This window comes from Hyperolius riggenbachi, chromosome 3 (genome assembly GCF_040937935.1).
Source record: "Hyperolius riggenbachi isolate aHypRig1 chromosome 3, aHypRig1.pri, whole genome shotgun sequence".
Taxonomy (NCBI): Eukaryota; Metazoa; Chordata; class Amphibia; order Anura; family Hyperoliidae; genus Hyperolius; species Hyperolius riggenbachi.
In genome coordinates this window covers 474080154-474098152 of record NC_090648.1, presented here as the reverse complement: position 1 = coordinate 474098152, position 17999 = coordinate 474080154, and the positions used below count along the sequence as shown (strand labels likewise).

General features: G+C 42.9%; 1 protein-coding gene across 1 annotated transcript in view; it reads left to right on the top strand.

Annotated features, from left to right (window-relative positions):
• Positions 1–10477: 10477 nt before the first annotated feature.
• Positions 10478–17999, top strand: part of SMIM3 (small integral membrane protein 3) — a 50261-nt gene continuing 42739 nt past the window's right edge. The window contains exon 1 of the mRNA XM_068278086.1: positions 10478–10637. The gene's annotated coding sequence lies outside the window, so the exon portion shown is untranslated. The remainder of the gene's footprint in view (positions 10638–17999) is intronic.

The following is a 17999-nucleotide window of genomic DNA, read 5'->3' as shown; positions in this document are numbered from 1 at the left end:
GCTAGGGTGTGCTAAACAAGTGGGTACATGCACTGGTCAAAAAACAAGAATTAGTAAACAAACACACTACCAGTATATGCCGTTCAACCACCTGATATTTATTGAGACAACTTAATGATAACTCGTGTTACGAAAGAATCACTTTCAACCCTTTTGAAAAAGTTAAGGATCAATTAAATACGAGGCTCCAATGGGGCTATTTGGATGGAATTTTGACTGAAAAGGAATATAAAGCGTTGGTGGTCTCTGAGTATACTATCCCTACGCTGTATATATTACCCAAAGTTCATAAGAATCCTGCATGTCCCCCTGGACGCCCCATTATTTCCGCAAGGGGCTCCCCCCTTGAGAGAACAGCCCAATATATTGATAAAAAATTGAAACCATTGGTGGAGAGGCTTCCATCATTTGTACTGGACACCATGCACTTTTTAGAAAAATTGAAAAGTATCAGCATCCCACAGGATGCATTACTTGCAAGCTTGGACGTAGAATCCTTGTTTACGTCCATTCCCAATGATATTGGGAGACGGGGTACATCTAAATTTATGGAACGGTTCTATCCTCAGAACGAGGGTCACAATGATTTTGTGGATTCCCTTTTGCAGTTTATTCTGATGAATAATTTTTTCACGTTTGACGGCAAATTCTATAGACAGAAACGGGGGGTTGCCATGGGAGCGGCTTGCTCTCCTGCGTATGCCTGTCTCCATTTAGCGGCTTGGGAGGAGGAGATAGTTTACAATCATGCCCTATATAAAAAATATGTATTACTATGGATTCGTTATGTGGACGACATTTTTTTGATTTGGGCAGGCTCCAAAGCGATTTTCTTTGATTTTGTAGAGAGCCTTAACTCAAACAGGTTTAATATTTTCCTTACCTCCACAATAAATGAAAATGAACTTGATTTTTTGGATATAAAGGTGTCCAGGGATGATGGGGGCCTGTCTACCAGGACTTTTAGAAAGAAAACTGCAGGAAATTTACTCTTACATTATGATAGTGCTCATTTGAATTCACAGAAAAAAGCTGTACCTATTGGCCAGTTCCTCCGAATTAGGAGGAACTGTTCCTCAACAGCAGAGTATCTAAAAGAAGCACAGGCCTTGAGGGCAAGATTAAGGGCTAGGGGTTACCCACATAAATTATTAAAATCAGCCTTATATAGAGCCCTACATACAGATAGACACACTTTATTGAGGAAGAAGCCTAAAGATGCAGTAGAGGATTTCCCCAGGTTGATTACAACATTTGGGGGACATTGGGACAGATTAAAAGAAACTGTGGAAAAATATTGGCATATATTGCTAAAAGATGACAAGATTGCCACAATTGTGGGCCCTCGACCGTTGCTAACGGCTAGGAGAAACAAGAATCTGTCTGACCTATTGGTACAGTCTGAGTATAAATCTGACCTTAGCAGGGGTCCTCCTGAGATGAAGGGGATGATAAGATGTGGCAAATGCTCAGTCTGTCCCTTTGTTGATGAAACAGACATATTCTACGATTCTAGCAGGAAACAGCAGTTCAAAATTAACAGTAGGATTGATTGTGATACTACGCATGTAGTTTATCAACTAATGTGTCCTTGTGGGTTATACTATGTGGGAAAAACTAAAAGAGAGTTTAAAACCCGTATACAGGAACACATTAGGAGTATTAATGATTCTATCAAGGAAGAGAAAAGGGATAAAACTCCTATTTCTACTCATTTTGCTGAATTTCATGAATCCAGCCCTCTTGGGCTGAAGGTTAAGGGTATATACTGTCTGAATCCAAGTATTAGATTTGAGAAGACTGATTCTATACTATACAGGAAAGAGAGTTATTGGATATACACACTGGACACACTGTATCCCAAAGGTTTAAATAGGGACCTAAATTTGAAGGTGTTTTTGAAATAATCCGATTAGGTTGGACTGGATAGGATTGGTATATGTGGTACAGACGACTTGACTCATATGGACAGCAACTGTAAGCGATGGGATTACTTGCCACCCGATAGTATAACTTAAATGGTGTGAATGGGAGTGATTTAGTATTGTCTGCAATTGGAGAAGTCACCAGGGGTTATTCGAATGTTGCCCACTAGAGGTCAGCAGAGCATTAACTTCTTATTGGGCAAGTTTTACATATAGGCATATGTGAATATATTAAAAGATCCAGAAGATGTTCATATATGGATTTGTACCACCAGAGGGAGCTATGTGGACTATGAGGCCTACTGCGCAGGTGATCTAAATATGTGATGTCACAAAGGTGAATGGACTTGCGCAGTATGGCGTAGACAGCCTAAAAGAAGTTCTGGCGGAAACGACCTCTCAGTCCCATAAAAGGCGGTCATGTGATCCAGCGCAGTTGCGCAGTACGTCCTGAGGAAGTCCCTGGGCGGGGCGAAACGCGTCGACGTAGGCCTGCGTCACGCGCTGAGATGTGCCTCTCTGCCCCCCTCTGCCCTCCCGCCGGATCGGAGCACGGTGCCCGGAACTATGGCGTATACTTTCAAGGACTGAACTCCCGCCTGGTTGGGGTAATATAAGTCTGAGGCCCTGAGTTTGATACTCCCGCAGATATACATCGTGGACACTGCGGTCAATCGGGCAGGCTAAAAACCGTTCATGCGGACGCTGCATATCGCATCAATGGAGGAGGTGGTAACTATGTGAAACAGTGTATACGGCATCTATATCCGCAAGGTTCATGTGTATATCCAATTATGGTGAAGTATTACATGCATGGAAACTTCGTTGTGGCTTGGCTGAAATACTGAACTGTTTTGTCCGCATAGGCCTATAACTATTATATTACAGCAAACTGGCTAGGTGCACCAGCCTAAATGGTCTGAAAAGACTCTTGAAGGAATATAGTGATCTTTCCATGACGATCTTCCTAAAGTGGAACTTTACCTTATGCCATTGAATTTTGAAAGCAGGACTTTCCGTGGGATATTTTTCATATATGCCTCTCATGGACTGTGTTCTTAAGTGTCATTTTTTTCATGGGTGACGACCCATGTTAGTTGGTATCTTGATGTGGATGTCTGCATGCAGGGCATGGTGTTGTGATTGCGGGGGGGCATAGGGGGGCTTTGGGGGGGCACATTTTTATTGCTGTTGACCACTGTGATATTGGCGCATGGGGTGATGCGGACACGTTTGACGGGCAATTAGCATATTAGATGCTTTAATCTTTTGGCATTGTAGGTGTCCGTGCCCGCCTCTCCCCATGTTGGGGGAGTGATATGGTCAACTGGCTATATTCTGGTCTGTGTGCAGTCCCCTGAGACTTTCTGTTTGAGACATTGTGGGGTAACACCCCGTTTAATGATAAATTGTGCATTAATATGGTGTGCTACAAAAAAACTTTTTTACAGACTCATTATTATCAATCAAGGTAAAAAATAACCTTTGAGTCTCAATAAATATCAGGTGGTTGAACGGCATATACTGGTAGTGTGTTTGTTTACTAATTACCAGTACTTCTGTGGCCTGGAGCAGGGCAGTACTTCTGTGGCCTGGAGCAGGGCAGTACTTCTGTGGCCTGGAGCACAGCAGCACTTCTGTGGCCTGGAGCAGGGCAGTACTTCTGTGGCCTGGAGCAGGGCAGTACTTCTGTGGCCTGGAGCACGGCAGTACTTCTACGGCCTGGAGCACGGCAGTACTTCTGTGGCCTGGAGCACGGCCGTACTTCTGCGCGCCACCTGATAGACTTCTAGGGGCTGGAAGAGGCCCCGGGTGAGTAACTTGTCTTTCTTAGCTTTGCCTAATGTATCCTTTAAAGAGGCCAAGATACAACTCTGATAAGAGTTCCAGAAACAATGAGAAGAAACCCTTATATAAATACATGGGGGTTCTGTTTCATAGGAAATATTCTTGTTTTTTTGTCTGAAGTATGTGGATTGGACTCATTTCCTACACTTGGCATACACAAATAAACTTAATCTGTCTCATAGCTGGTTTACAATGAGGATAGTTTTACACCTGGCCAGAGTGTTGCAGTGTGATGATCCCCTCGCATCACACTGCAACGGCAAAAAATAGATACATTTGACAGTGCGCCCTCTGCACGCCCTTTGCCTCCTGTTGCAGCCCCTTGCCCACTGAAGTACTTCTTGCTGGACAGGAAGTACACTGCTGGGATTCCTTGTCGTATTGGCATTGTTCTGTGCATGCATGCCGCATCGCCACCGCTAACATATTTAAAATGTCTGCATTGTCTAAAGACTTCCGTGCATTCCGTCATTGGAGGACGTCCGACAGTAAAGGGCAGTTGACTTTGCAGCAGAGCGGAGGTGATTCGGAGACTTCGGGCGCAATGCGACGCGATGGGGTAAGTGTACTAGGCCCTATAGACTTTCAATGCTGTTGCGTTACCCTGCGTACAGAAAGGGTAACGCAATGCAAAGAAAGTCTCCTAGCGTAAAAGGGGCCTGAATGTGCTGGATCAGCATGTCCATTGCAGATCAGATGCTGTGTGATTCCATATAGCAGCAATGCAGAAGTTGCAGCGCACAGCACACTGCTGCCTGCATTTTTGTGCGCAGCGGATACATTTCTATTCCACTGAAAAGGACATAGAAGCTGCATGGCTGCGAATACGCCACCCCATAACAGCGTAACAAATTCTACTACTTTTTCCCAAACTACATTTTACGGACTAATTTATAAACATGCAGTAAGTGACTGAATTTTATCCCAATCAGTAGCTGATGCCCCCATGAGAAATCTTCACCTTTTCTGGCGATGGTGGGGAGTAGCCCATTCTTCACCCACGCCTTCGGGACATTCCAGAGGTAAGTGTCTCTTTCCCTTCAGGGGACACTGAGGAACGGACAGGTGTAAAAACTCAAACTATCATTCTGTAGTTCTGAAAATCCCAGCAAACTGTGTCATGATTACTATCTTTCTGTCTTCTGAACAAGACGACGTCTTCTATGTCACGGAGTACCTGAGCGGTGGAAACCTGAGACGGCAAATTAACTTGCAAGATCCTTTTGATATCAAAGCCATAATTCCTTTCTCAGTTATGCCACTGGAAACAGCCGTTACTTCCCACAATGCAATGAGGTTCACAGACAGGAAACTGGCAGGGCCATGGCCCTGACATCACGCTCTGGGAGGGGTTTCAGCACAATATCAGCCATAAAGATATCCTTGATGATCTATTTAAAAAAAGTCAAAAGTTTTCTTTTTGGAAAGAGGGTATCAGCTTCTGATTGGGGTTAAAGTTCCTCTTTAACAGTACACATCGCTCATCTGCAGCAAAGTGAGTCAGTGAGATATCTCTTTACACTTGTGCCTGGATCTGTCGCTCTGTGGCTCAAGTCCTAATCTCTACAGCAGGCCCAGATTTACCTTACAGGAGCCTATAGGCACACATGTCCTGGCACCCTAGATCTCGCCCTCCTTGAACCTACAAAACCCCACTGAACGGCACCACAAGTGACAAGATGGGTGACCCAGCTGTCACTTCTCCCTTACTTCCCTTGCCCATCATAGGTAGCTACAAGTGTCCTTTAGCATTAGGTAGCCAGAGCTATCCTCAGTATTAAGTAGCTAGTGGTGCCCCCAAATGAAGGGAGATCTCATCAATTGAATGCTAAGAGTTGAGTGAGTAACCTCTTATTTACACTCTGCTCGGGACTCTGCATTGGTAAGGAGGAAGGGGAGTGAGCCGCCTTTCCATCATCAGGTGCCTGTAGGCAGGTGCCTACAGTGCCTTATGGTAAATCCGGCCCTACTCTACAGGCAACAGTTATTGAGTGTATACAAACTTTAAAGCCCTTACCCCCACCTGTGCTTTCGAAAGTGCACAAAAAGCCGATATGTGCATTTGCATGCTTTGTGTAATGCATTTCAATGTGGTTTTATGTGTTAATAAATGTGTTTTAAAGTGCACTTTTCTAGTGTGTTTTTCAGTACAGCTGTGAAATAAGTACAGTATTGTTGGTGGGAAAAACACTCCAAAAAGCACCCCGAGGTTTGCACTTCTGCACGTGATATTAAAGTGCTCAGGTGCTCTCATTTACTTTCATTATTGTGTGCTTTGTCTGAAACGATGCGTTGTGCTATTGCATTCCATCACAAGTACATTAACTCTAAAAAAAGAAAGGTTGACTGTATAGGACTCCTAAAGGATGAGGGTGGGAACTCAATGGTGGATGACCAAGGGAAGGCAGAGTTATTAAATGCTTTCTTTGCTTCTGTCTTCACAAAAGAAACAGCACTGTTGCAAATTACAGATGCAGAAAAGTCTCAATCTTCTAACTGTAATATTAAATACTTAACGCAGGAAGAAGTGAAGGCAAGACTAAATAAATTAAAAATAGACAAGGCACCTGGCCCGGATGGCATGCATCCTCGGGTCCTAAGGAAATTAAGTTCAGTTATAGCTAAACCCCTTTATCTTATCTTTTGTGACTCTCTTGCAACTGGCAGAGTCCCAGTGGATTGGCGTACAGCCCACGATTTCCCATTATTTAAGAAGGGCATAAAATCAGATCCAGGAAATTATTGACCTGTAAGCTTAACATCAGTTGTATGCAAACTATTTGAGGGGTTACTAAGAGATACTATACATGACTTCATAGTAGAAAATAATCTTATTTCTCAGCATCAACATGGGTTTACTAAAGACAGGTCCTGTTTGACTAACATGCTCAGCTTTTATGAGGTAGTGAATGCTAATATGGATATTGGGAATGCTGTAGATGTGATATACTTGGACTTTGCAAAGGCCTTCGACACTGTTCCCCACAAAAGTCTGGTGCAAAAGTTGAGGATGCAAGGACTGGGGAAGAGTCTGTGTTCATGGATAGGGAACTGGCTAATGGACAGAAAACAAAGAGTTGTGGTCAATGGATCGTACTCAAAATGGGAGAATGTTAGCAGTGGGGTCCCACAGGGGTCTGTTCTGGGTCCAGTGCTCTTCAATTTATTTATTAATGACCTAGTAGATGCAGTAGTGAGCAATGTTGCTATTTTTGCAGATGATACAAAATTGTGCAGAATCATCAACTCTGAGGAAGATAGTGTCATATTGCAACAGGATCTGGATAGGATGGCTATATGGGCACATACATGGCAGATGAAATTCAATGTTGACAAATGTAAAGTCATGCATTTTGGACGTACTAATGGTCTAGCACCATACAAAATAAATGGGATACAGTTGAGGACATCAAACTTGGAGAAGGACTTAGGAGTACTCATTGACAACAAGTTAAATAATCGTACTCAATGCCAAGCCGCTGTAGCTAAAGCTAACAAAATTTTGGGATGCATTAAAAGGGAAATAAAAACTCGAGATGCTAGCATAATATTGCCCCTGTTTAACTCTCTAGTAAGGCCACATCTGGAATATGGAATTCAGTTCTGGGCACCACATTACAAAAAAGATATTGCAGTTTTAGAGCAGGTGCAGAGACGAGCAACAAAATTGATACGTGGGATGGAAGGTCTCACTTATCAAGAAAGGTTAGATAAACTGGGTTTATTTAGTCTAGAGAAAAGACACCTCAGAGGGGATCTAATTAACATGTATAAATACATCAGAGGGCAATATAATAGCTTGGCGGATGAGTTTTTTGTCCCTAGGCCTTCTCTAAGGACTAGAGGACATGATCTGCGCATGGAGGAAAAACGTTTTAGCCATTTATTTAGGAAAGGGTTCTTTACAGTAAGAGTGATTAAGATGTGGAATGCATTGCCACAGGAAGTCGTTATGGCAAACTCTATACCTGCATTTAAAATGCTTTCCTTGCGTTGAAAGACATCCATGGCTACAATTACTAGGTAATGCCTAATGATGTTGATCCAGGGATTTTATCTGATTGCCATCTGGAGTCGGGAAGGAATTTTTCCCTTTAGGGGCTAATTGGACCATGCCTTGTAAGGGTTTTTTCGCCTTCCTCTGGATCAACAGGGATATGTGAGGGAGCAGGCTGGTGTTGTACTTTATACTGGTTGAACTCGATGGACGTATGTCTTTTTTCAACCAAAATAACTATGTAACTATGTAACACATGAGTAGAAACATTGAACAGTGCATTCTAAGGACTTCTGATATCCAGGACCAGCATTTCCATAGGGGCAAACTGAGCATTTTGACCTGTCCTCTGCAGAAGAAAAAAACAATACAATGACTGACACTTGAGATAGCAAGCTTCAGAAGGCAGAGCTCTCTGCGACTTTGAAAGTCGTGGAGCTCAATGGCTCTTTTGCATAGATAACAACTGGAGTTTCTTAACTCTTCATGGAAACAGACTTATGTCTCTGCTGCTAATGTTTTATTTCTTAGCTGTACTACACATACCAATCATTATATCATCATTTTTTGTTCACTTCAGTGTCTGTTTAAATAGGCCGTTTGAATGCGAACCGCGTAGTGTTATACATGCACATGAAAATGCGCAGTCACACACGCAGCTGCAACATGAGCAGACACCTTTCATGCATGCGCTCACAACATTGCCTTACAGTGCCATCACTACATACATGCGTACCAGCCGCCTCGTCTGGACAGGTAACTGACCGTGAACCCCCCCAAATTCCTAGACAGTCCTAGACACTTGCCCAACTGCTGCAGTTCACATGTTTGGCGGCTTGACTGCATGAGTGTGCCAGCCCCACCCCTTGCTTCCTGGTGCCCTAGGCCATAGCCCTTAGGGCCTTGCCTGAAATCCTGCAATGTTTATCTCATTTAAGGAGTCACTTCAAATTTTCCTTTAATTTCTTTTCAGCTTCCTGTATACCCTGATCTGCTCTGTATGATTATTTTCCCCTATTTACATTTTAAAACTTTATTTAAAACTTGGAATGTATTTCACCCACAGCATTGTAAACAGAAAATAAAACACTACCTAGATAAACCTCATCCACTGTTGAAAATGTTTGATGACTGGGTTCCAATTTTAGGCTACCACCATCTTGATAAAGCAAACCATTTTTGCGGAACCTGGAATGTTGCAGTGGCTAGGTAGGGGTCACACTTGCAGGATTGTACACGCATGCGTTTTTATGCTATTGCATTTCTGCATTTTCCAATACGTCTGCAATTTTTCAATGTGCGTTTTTTGATGCATATGGTCTCATTGATTATGTATAAGCAAACTGACAAGATTATGTACTCTGTACGGCGATGCGTAATATGTCGGCGCTATATACTTGAATAAATAAACCCAAAAGCAGTGCATGTTATCAGTTTTTTTTATGTAGACAATATGCAGGACAGAATCGCAGATGGAGAGAAATCGCAGGAGGCCCATAGGAAACCAGTATGTGCGATATCTCATTGTGGCAAAATGCATACGATTTTCACAAGTGTGACCCCTGCCTTAGAGAGATGAGGGGAGAGGCTACATTACCTAATAAGGTAATAGGGAGAACGAAAACATTGAGGGGTAAATGGACTATATAATATATGTGAGGAGGCCATTAGTAATGACCTCATATTTTACCTCATATTAACTATAAGGGTGTATTCACACTTTGGCCGATGTGTCGCGCCACACAAAATTTGCATCCTGACACAGAAGCAATGATAGTCCTATGCATTAACAGTTTGACATGTGCATTTACATACATACTTGAATAGTACTGTATGCCTAGGACCGGGCCGAGGTAGAGGCGAGAGAGGCTCCAGCCTCAGAGCGCAGTGCAGGAGGAGCACACAACTCACTTAGCTATCATTCTCCTACTGTGTTTGAAGCAGAAAGAAATAAGAAAAGGGGATACATGGCAGTGACTGCAAGCCAGAAAACTAGAGATTAAGGTGTTGGGGGGTTTGGGGGGCCCTGGGGCACCTCCTAGTCTAATAGCAATCAGTGTGTGACGCTGGAGTGGGAGGGGTGCACTTTGGTGTCTCAGCCTTGGGTGCTGGCAGACCTTGTCCCGGTATATGCCTCACTGTATTGCCTGGTACACACCATGCAATTTTCTATCAGACAGGTCAAATCAAATTATTTCCAGAAGGTCCCAAAAAGTTGATCAGAAAAATGTTCGGAAATCAGATTGGACCTCTTGGAAATAATCGATTTGCCCCACCAATCTGATAGGAAATTGCGTGGTGTGTACCAGACATATGGCCGCACCACGCCGTCCAGGTGCAATGTGACCCTTCGTTAACGGTGCGGTTAAAGAATAATCGCACAGTGGCGGATCCGGCACTCTTTGTGAGGAGCCTGACAGGATACACAGCCCTTCACAGAAATTAATTTAACAATCCATACAGCTGTCGGTGTCCTGACCACCCTGTATGTATAATATGTATGCCAGGCGGAAGAAGCCCCTTGAAGTAATGAGTACATTATGTTCCCTTCCAGCACTGGCAGTGACTGTCTCCTGTCAGGGTGCAGCTTGGCCATTCATCACTAGATGGCTTATTCTGCTCACAGGACAGGCATGGAGTGTCTTTGTGTGGAGAGGGGAGGTGGATAAGACGCTTCTGAGCCCTCCTCTCTAGGCAGTGCTGAGATCACATTCTGCAGGCACAATGCCCAGGCTGACATGAGGAGAGGCCACTGATCACTACCAGAGTTCTACTTCTGCACTGGGCACACCTGTGGCAGCCACACTGCCACTCCTAACCCATAGGAGACTTACCTAACCCCCCCTCCATGGAGCAGGTCTGAGGAGGTAAGTGATCACTGCCCAGCAAGACTTCTGGGGTTCTTATCAGCATTTCCCAGCTGCCACTTCCTATATAGCTATGGAACACATAGCTAAGCTCAGGGTTACTGTCTGCAGGGAGCATTGTGGGGGGACATATGGGACTTATTCAGCAAAAAGAAACTGAAATTTTAATTTGTTCTTAACTGTTTGTTAACTTTATGGAAGTGGGTGACTCAGTGGAATGTTCACGTATCTTGATTTTTGTATGTTGTGTTACCCAAATTCGGCATCAGGCAAATCGGGTGCATGTGGCTTCTGGACAAATCGGGCTCCACCATAGACTTCAGTTGAAACTATTGGAAAGGGAAGTTCAGATAATTATCATTTTTGGTGCAGGAGGGACATTTAGGGTTAGGCGTCAGGAAGGAGGTTTGTGCAGGGGGGGGGGTCTTAGGGTTAGGCACCACCGGGGGTTAGGGTTAGGCATCAGTAGTGGAGGGTTCTGTGTGAGAGTAGGGTTATGTTTAGCTATAGTAAAATATCGGTTACAATTACTGATATTTTACTAATGAAAATTAACACTTTAAATAGTAGAGTATCAGTAAATTTACCAATGTTCTACTGCCCGATGGCCGATGCCTGATTTTCCATAGTGCACGAATTCTCTGTGAAATCGCTCCTGAGCTCAGCTAATTAAAGGTGACCATTAACGGTACAATATTTTCAAAATCTTATGATCAGACTTTTACGATCGAATTGTACAGAAAACCACGCATTATGTAGAGAAAATCGTCCTGAAACGCAATCTATTATTGATTGGAATAGAAAATGAAGTCTACCCGAATGTCTCTTACCCTTTTGTGTCTTGCAATTTGTCACACATTTTTTTCATGTTACTTTTGTCACTGTCATTGGCAATTCTGTATTTTCTTTATTGCTGTATACCATGGTCTGTATTATTATGTACCCCATGTTTGTTTCTTACTCTGTACAGTGCCACGGAATATGTTGGCGCTTTATAAATCACTGTGGACAGCACGGCGGCATAGTGGTTGGCGCTCTCGCCTTGCAGCGCTGGGTCCCTGCTTCAAATCCCAGCAAGGGCACTATTTAAGTTTGTATGTTCTCCCCGTGTCTGTGCTGGTTTCCTCTGGGCACCCCAGTTTCCTCTCACATCCCAAAAACATACAGATAACTGAATTGGCTTCCCCCCTAAATTGGCCCTAGACTACGATAAATACACTACTTGATACATACATAGACATATGACTATGGTAGGGATTAGATTGTGAGCCCCTCTGAGGGACAAGACAATATACTCTGGACAGCGCTGCAGAATATGTTGGTGATATATAAATACTAAATAATAATAATGTCGGAGTTTTCAATCGTATCTGAAGACAGAAAGTCCGGGTAATGTGAACAATCAATAATTACCTTCCGATTACTTTTGATCCCACAAAGCAAATTGAATGGTCGCATCTGAGGGAAAATATTGTTTGGTTACTGGCAGGGCTGTGGAGTCGGAGTCGTGGAGTCGGAGTCATGGAGTCGGGCAATTTTGGGTGCCTGGAGTCGGAGTCGGGAAAAAATGCACCGACTCCTAATGAATTTGTAACTGTAATTAAAATAGAAAATATGATAAAATGTTCTATTTCTCAGATAATAGTCATTAAAAATAATGTATATATACAGTATATATACAGTAATAGCTGTGCTTAGTCCACAAAAATGAAATAAACCAATCAAAATTAGTTACTTGTGCTGCTTCAATAAAGCAGTCCCCTTATTTTTAAGGTCAGATATACATATCTGATTGTGACTGTATATATGATGTGTACACAGGAATCTCTTATATATACTAAATAACATCTATGCTGTAAGAATAAAGCCTGATGTGTAGCTGTGTCACTAATAGAGATGGTCAACGAGATGGAAATAATTCTGCATTGATGCTGATTTATGCAAATGTATGCACTCCCTTTGCTGATGAAATAAAATAATTTGATATGTTATTAAAATTTGGTTTGGTGACTACAAATTAAAGGGTAACTGAGACGGATGAAAAGTAAAGTTTTATACATACCTGGGGCTTCCTCCAGCCCCCTTCAGGCTAATCAGTCCCTCACTGTCCTCCACCACCCGGATCTTCTGCTATGAGTCCTGGTAATTCAGCTAGTCAGCGCTGTCCGGCCGCATGCCGCTCCCACAGCCAGGAACATTCTGCACCTGCGCAATAGTGCTGCACAGGTGTAGTACGCTCACGGCGGAGTGTGTTCATGCGCACTACGCTTGACTGACTCAAGTACCTGGACTCATAGCAGAAGATCCAGGTGGTGGAGGAGGACAACGAGGGACTGATTATCCTGAAGGCGGCTGGAGGAAGCCCCAGGTATGTATAAAACTTTAATTTCATCTGTCTCAGGTTTACTTTGTTACACAGTAGTACTATACTCTACATATGCACTCCCCACAGAGCTGCAGGGAATCCACTGAGAATGCTGTGCACATTGAACACAGAGGTGTTGTCTGTTTACAATCTCCTCATTCCCCTGCAGAGTACCTGCACATCATTCTTACATGCACCCACACTTGATAGATGTTCTTTGTTCCGGTTGTACCTTTTACAAGTACTCTTACCAAGGACTAGTTTTAGTCTAAAGGGAATAAATATAGTAGTCTACATATCCTTCTCACTTCAGTTGTCTTCTAAATTCCTAAGCGTTGGCAGTTAAGAGACGAATTTCATGTTACATACTTTTAATCAACAAAATTGTAATATGCAAATTAGAGGAGTCGGAGTCGTGGAGTCGGAGTCGGTGGAATCCTAAACTGAGGAGTCGGAGTCGGTGGATTTTTGGACCGACTCCACAGCCCTGGTTACTGGGCACCTTAGTATAAGAACAATTGATTAATATGCTTTGTCCAGAAACTTGGGCTACCAATGGCCACACTCACTCACGCACACATACTGATTTTCAATGGATTTTATTTTAGAATAGATTCAATCAGGTATTTTTATCACATATAGGCCTCTTGCACACTGCAAGTGATTCCGATTCTGCTTTTTAATCAGTTTTTACATCCGATTCAGATTCCGCTTTGCAGTGTGCAGGGAGCAAACTGCAAATCGGAATCTGAATCGGATGTAAAAACTGATTAAAAAGCGGAATCTGAATCGGAATCACTTGCAGTGTGCAAGAGGCCATAAGGAGAAATGGCTGACAGCATTGAAACGTGCTTGCCTATGATGTGATCAGACTATGGAATGATAGGGCTGAAATGCATACAATTCTTTATTGGATAATAGACAGAGAACTAAAATTTCCTTCAGAGCTCTCACACTGCCAGCCCAAAGTTAGCTTGTTATGGTTTTGTTGACATTGTATTATTGACATTATGCCTCAACTAACCCTCGTTCATACGCTGGGAAAGATTTGGGAGAGGTGGCTGGTCTTTGCAAAACACCTACCACCTGTCCAGCTGCCCTGATAGTGATACACCAAAGGTAATCCCAGAACGGCAGATACACTGTTCCCTTCCTTATCCTGTATACATTTAAAAACGGCATACAGTAATTTGGATGCCTACTCATGCCGATAGACTATAGAAATTCTACTATTGACTTCCTTAACTCATACCTCAGATTAACTGTTCCCTACCTATGCCTAACACTAACCCACCTCCTACTAATACCTAACACTAGGATAGCCCCTACTTATACCTAACACTAACCTATGCCTTACCTACACCTAACACTAACCTACACCCTACTTATGCCTAACACTAACCTACGCCTAACCCTCCCTCACACCTAACACTAACCTATCCCTTACTTACACCTAACACTAACCTACACCCTACTTATGCCTAACACTACCCTACGCCTAACCCTCCCTCACACCTAACACTAACCTACCCCCTACCTAAACCTGACACTAGCCTATCCCTTACCTACACCAAACACTAACTTACCCTCTAACCCTCTACCTACGCCTAACACTAACTTACCCCCTACTTACACCTAACATTAACCTACCCCCTACCTATGCCTTATACCAGGGGTAGGGAACTTTGGCTCTCCAGCTGTTAAGGAACCCCAAGTCCCACAATGCTTTGCAGGAGTCTGACAGCCACAGTCATGATTAATAAAGGCAAATGCATGCTGGTATTTGTAGTTTTATCACAGCTAGAGAGCCAAGGTTCCCTACCGCTGCCTTATACTAATCTACCTCTACCTACGCCTAACACTAACTTACATGCTACTTAAACCTAACACGAATTTATCCCCTATTTACACCTCTGGCTGACTCAAAGCACTTGAGCTGCAGCCACAAGGGCGCGCTCAGTAGGCAGTAGCAGTGTTAGGGAGTCTAGCCCAAGTACTCCTTACTGAATAACTGCTGGCTTACTAAACAGGAAGAGCCGAGTTTTGAACCCAGGTCTTCTGTGTCAGAAGCAGATCGCTTAACACTAACCTACCCCCTAACAATTTACACTAACATATCCCTTACCTACACCTAAAACTAACCTACCCCCTACTAGCGCCTAATACAAACCTACCCCTACCTACGCCTAACAATAACTCCAACTTATGTCTAACACTAACTTTCCCTCTGCCTACTCCTAACACTAACCATTAACCACCCACTTGAGCTTGGCTGAACTGTAGCCAACCGCCTGCTACACTGCATTACTTATCAAGGCTGTGGAGTCTGAGTCGAGGAGTCGGAACAATTTTTGGTACTTGGAGTCTGAGTCTGAGGTCTCATAAACTGAGAACTCTAGTGCTGGGAATACACAGTTCGGTTTTGAGCCATTTAGATGGCTTGATAGATAAATTCCAACATGTCCGATCTCCAGCTCAATCGTTTCGCCCCTCGATTTGTGATAGCAGTGAATGGAAAAAGATAAGAAAAAAAACGAGCAGAAGATAAGAGAATCGACTGCAGAATTGAGCGGCGAAACGATTGAACGGGAGAATCGAGTGGCAACAACGAGTCGTGTATGCCCAGCATAAGTTGGATGATTTTTTGTTCAGTCTGATAGTTGCTCCATTGGCAGATCAGTTATGAATCTTTACACGATTCAAAACCTTAAAATGTACCAGAGACATAGAAAATAATGTTTTTATACTTACCGGGGGCTTCCTCCAGCCCCTTAAGCACGTCTGGCCATCCTCCTGCGGTCTACCGTTCAGCTGCAGTCATCCCCGATTACTGGTTCAGTCACATCAGGCGGGGTCTTCTGCGCATGCATGATGATATATCATATACAGTGGGATGCGAAAGTTTGGGCAATGTTGTTTATCGTCATGATTTTCCTGCATAAATCGTTGGTTGTTATGTTAAAAAATGTCAGTTAATTATATCATATAGCAGACACACACAGTGATATTTGAGAAGTGAAATGAAGTTTATTGCATTTACAAAAAGTGCGCAATAATTGTTTAAATTGTTTAAATGAAATTAGGCAGGTGCATAAATTTGGACACTGTCATTTTATTGATTATTTTAGAACTAAAGGTGCATACACACATCAGACTATAGTCTTTGGAAAATGAAAGATCACAGACCAATCTTACCACCCTTCATGTGGTAAGATGTCAGTTAAACAAGGTGTGTATGATGATCTGCAGATCTTATAGACTATGAATGCAATTTGCAGGAACGGATCTTTGGCAGGAACAGATCTTTTGCAGATACTGATCTTTTGTGTCTGTACAGCACCTTGCAAAGATTTTTTCTGATGTGGAGTTTAGCTCCATAGAATAGACTGTGAAGGTATGGCTCTCATACTACATGAAGGGTGGTAAGATTGGTCTGTGATCTTTCATTTTCCAAAGACTATAGTCTGATGTGTGTATGCACCTTAATTATTAAAACTCAAATTGGCTTGGTAAACTCAGTGACCCCGGGCCTACATACACAGGTGAATCCAATTATAAGAAAGAGTATTTAAGGGGCTCAATTGTAAGTTTCCCTCCTCTTTTAAATTTCTCTGAAGAGTAGCAACATGGAGGTCTCAAAACAACTCTCAAATGACCTGAAGACAAAGATTGTACACTATCATGGCTTAGGGGAAGGATACAGAAAGCTGCCTAAGGGCCCATTCACACTTGCTAAACGCAAAACGCTAGCGCTTTTGCTAGCCTTTTGCTATGGTGATTTTTTGCATTGAACGTGAAAAAAATCGCCATTCACACTTGCTGATTTTTTAGCGATTGCGTTTAGCGCTTCTATAGCACTGAAACGCGATCGCCGGGAAATCGCCTGAAAATGGTTCAGGCTACACTTTTGTGTTTGTCGATTTGTGTTAATCAAATCACCCAAGTGAGAACGGGCCCATAGGGTATTATTGCACTAGTGCTTTAAAAAGTGCTAGCGCTTGAGCGTTTTGCCAAAATCGCTGGCAAAATGCTCTAGTATGAATGGGCCCTTAGAGATTTCAGCTGTCTGTTTCCACAGTTAGGAACATATTGAGGAAATGGAAGACCACAGGCTTGGTTAAAGTTAAGGCTCGAAGTGGCAGACCAAGAAAAGTCTCAGATAAACAGAAGCGACGAATGGTGAGAACAGTCAGAGTCAACCCACAGACCAGCACCAAAGACCTACAACATCATCTTGCTGCAGATGGAGTCACTGTGCATCGTTCAACCATTAGGCCCACTTTACACAAAAAGATGTATGCAGAGGAAGCCTTTTCTCCGCCAACAGCACAAACAGAGCCGCTTGATATGCTAAAGCACATTTGGACAAGCCAGCTTCATTTTGCATTCATTGCATTCCAGCGGTTCTGGAGGTGTGTTTAGCTTCTAAGGGTACAATGGTTAATTTGCATATATTCAGCAGTGATGCCCAGGGAGACATCTCAAGCTCACTCCAACCTGAATTATCGCAAATTCTTTCTGTTTTAGGAAAGCAAACTTTTGTTTTTCTTAACATCTTAGTAAGGGGGCTTTTAGGACCATTGTAGTCCCTTACACACTCCAATGAGTTCTGGGTCACCATGAGCTTGCTGGTTAGTCTGTAACTTTCGGATTTACAAGCCCTACTCCATAGAGTCAAATTAATCCATGCCATGCACTGATGAGGATCAAACAATCTGAAACAGTCTGTATGCATGTTGGATTATTATGGCTCTGTACAAATTAACAAGCTGACACATCATTGCATTCCAGCGGTTCTGGAGGTGTGTTTAGCTTCTAAGGGTACAATGGTTAATTTGCATATATTCAGCAGTGGTGCTCTGGGAGACATCTCAAGCTCATTACAACCTGAATTATCGCAAATTCTTTCTGTTTTAGGAAAGCAAACTTTTGTTTTTATTTTGGAATAAGGTGCTGTGGACTGATGAAACTAAAATTAAGTTATTAGGGCATAACAA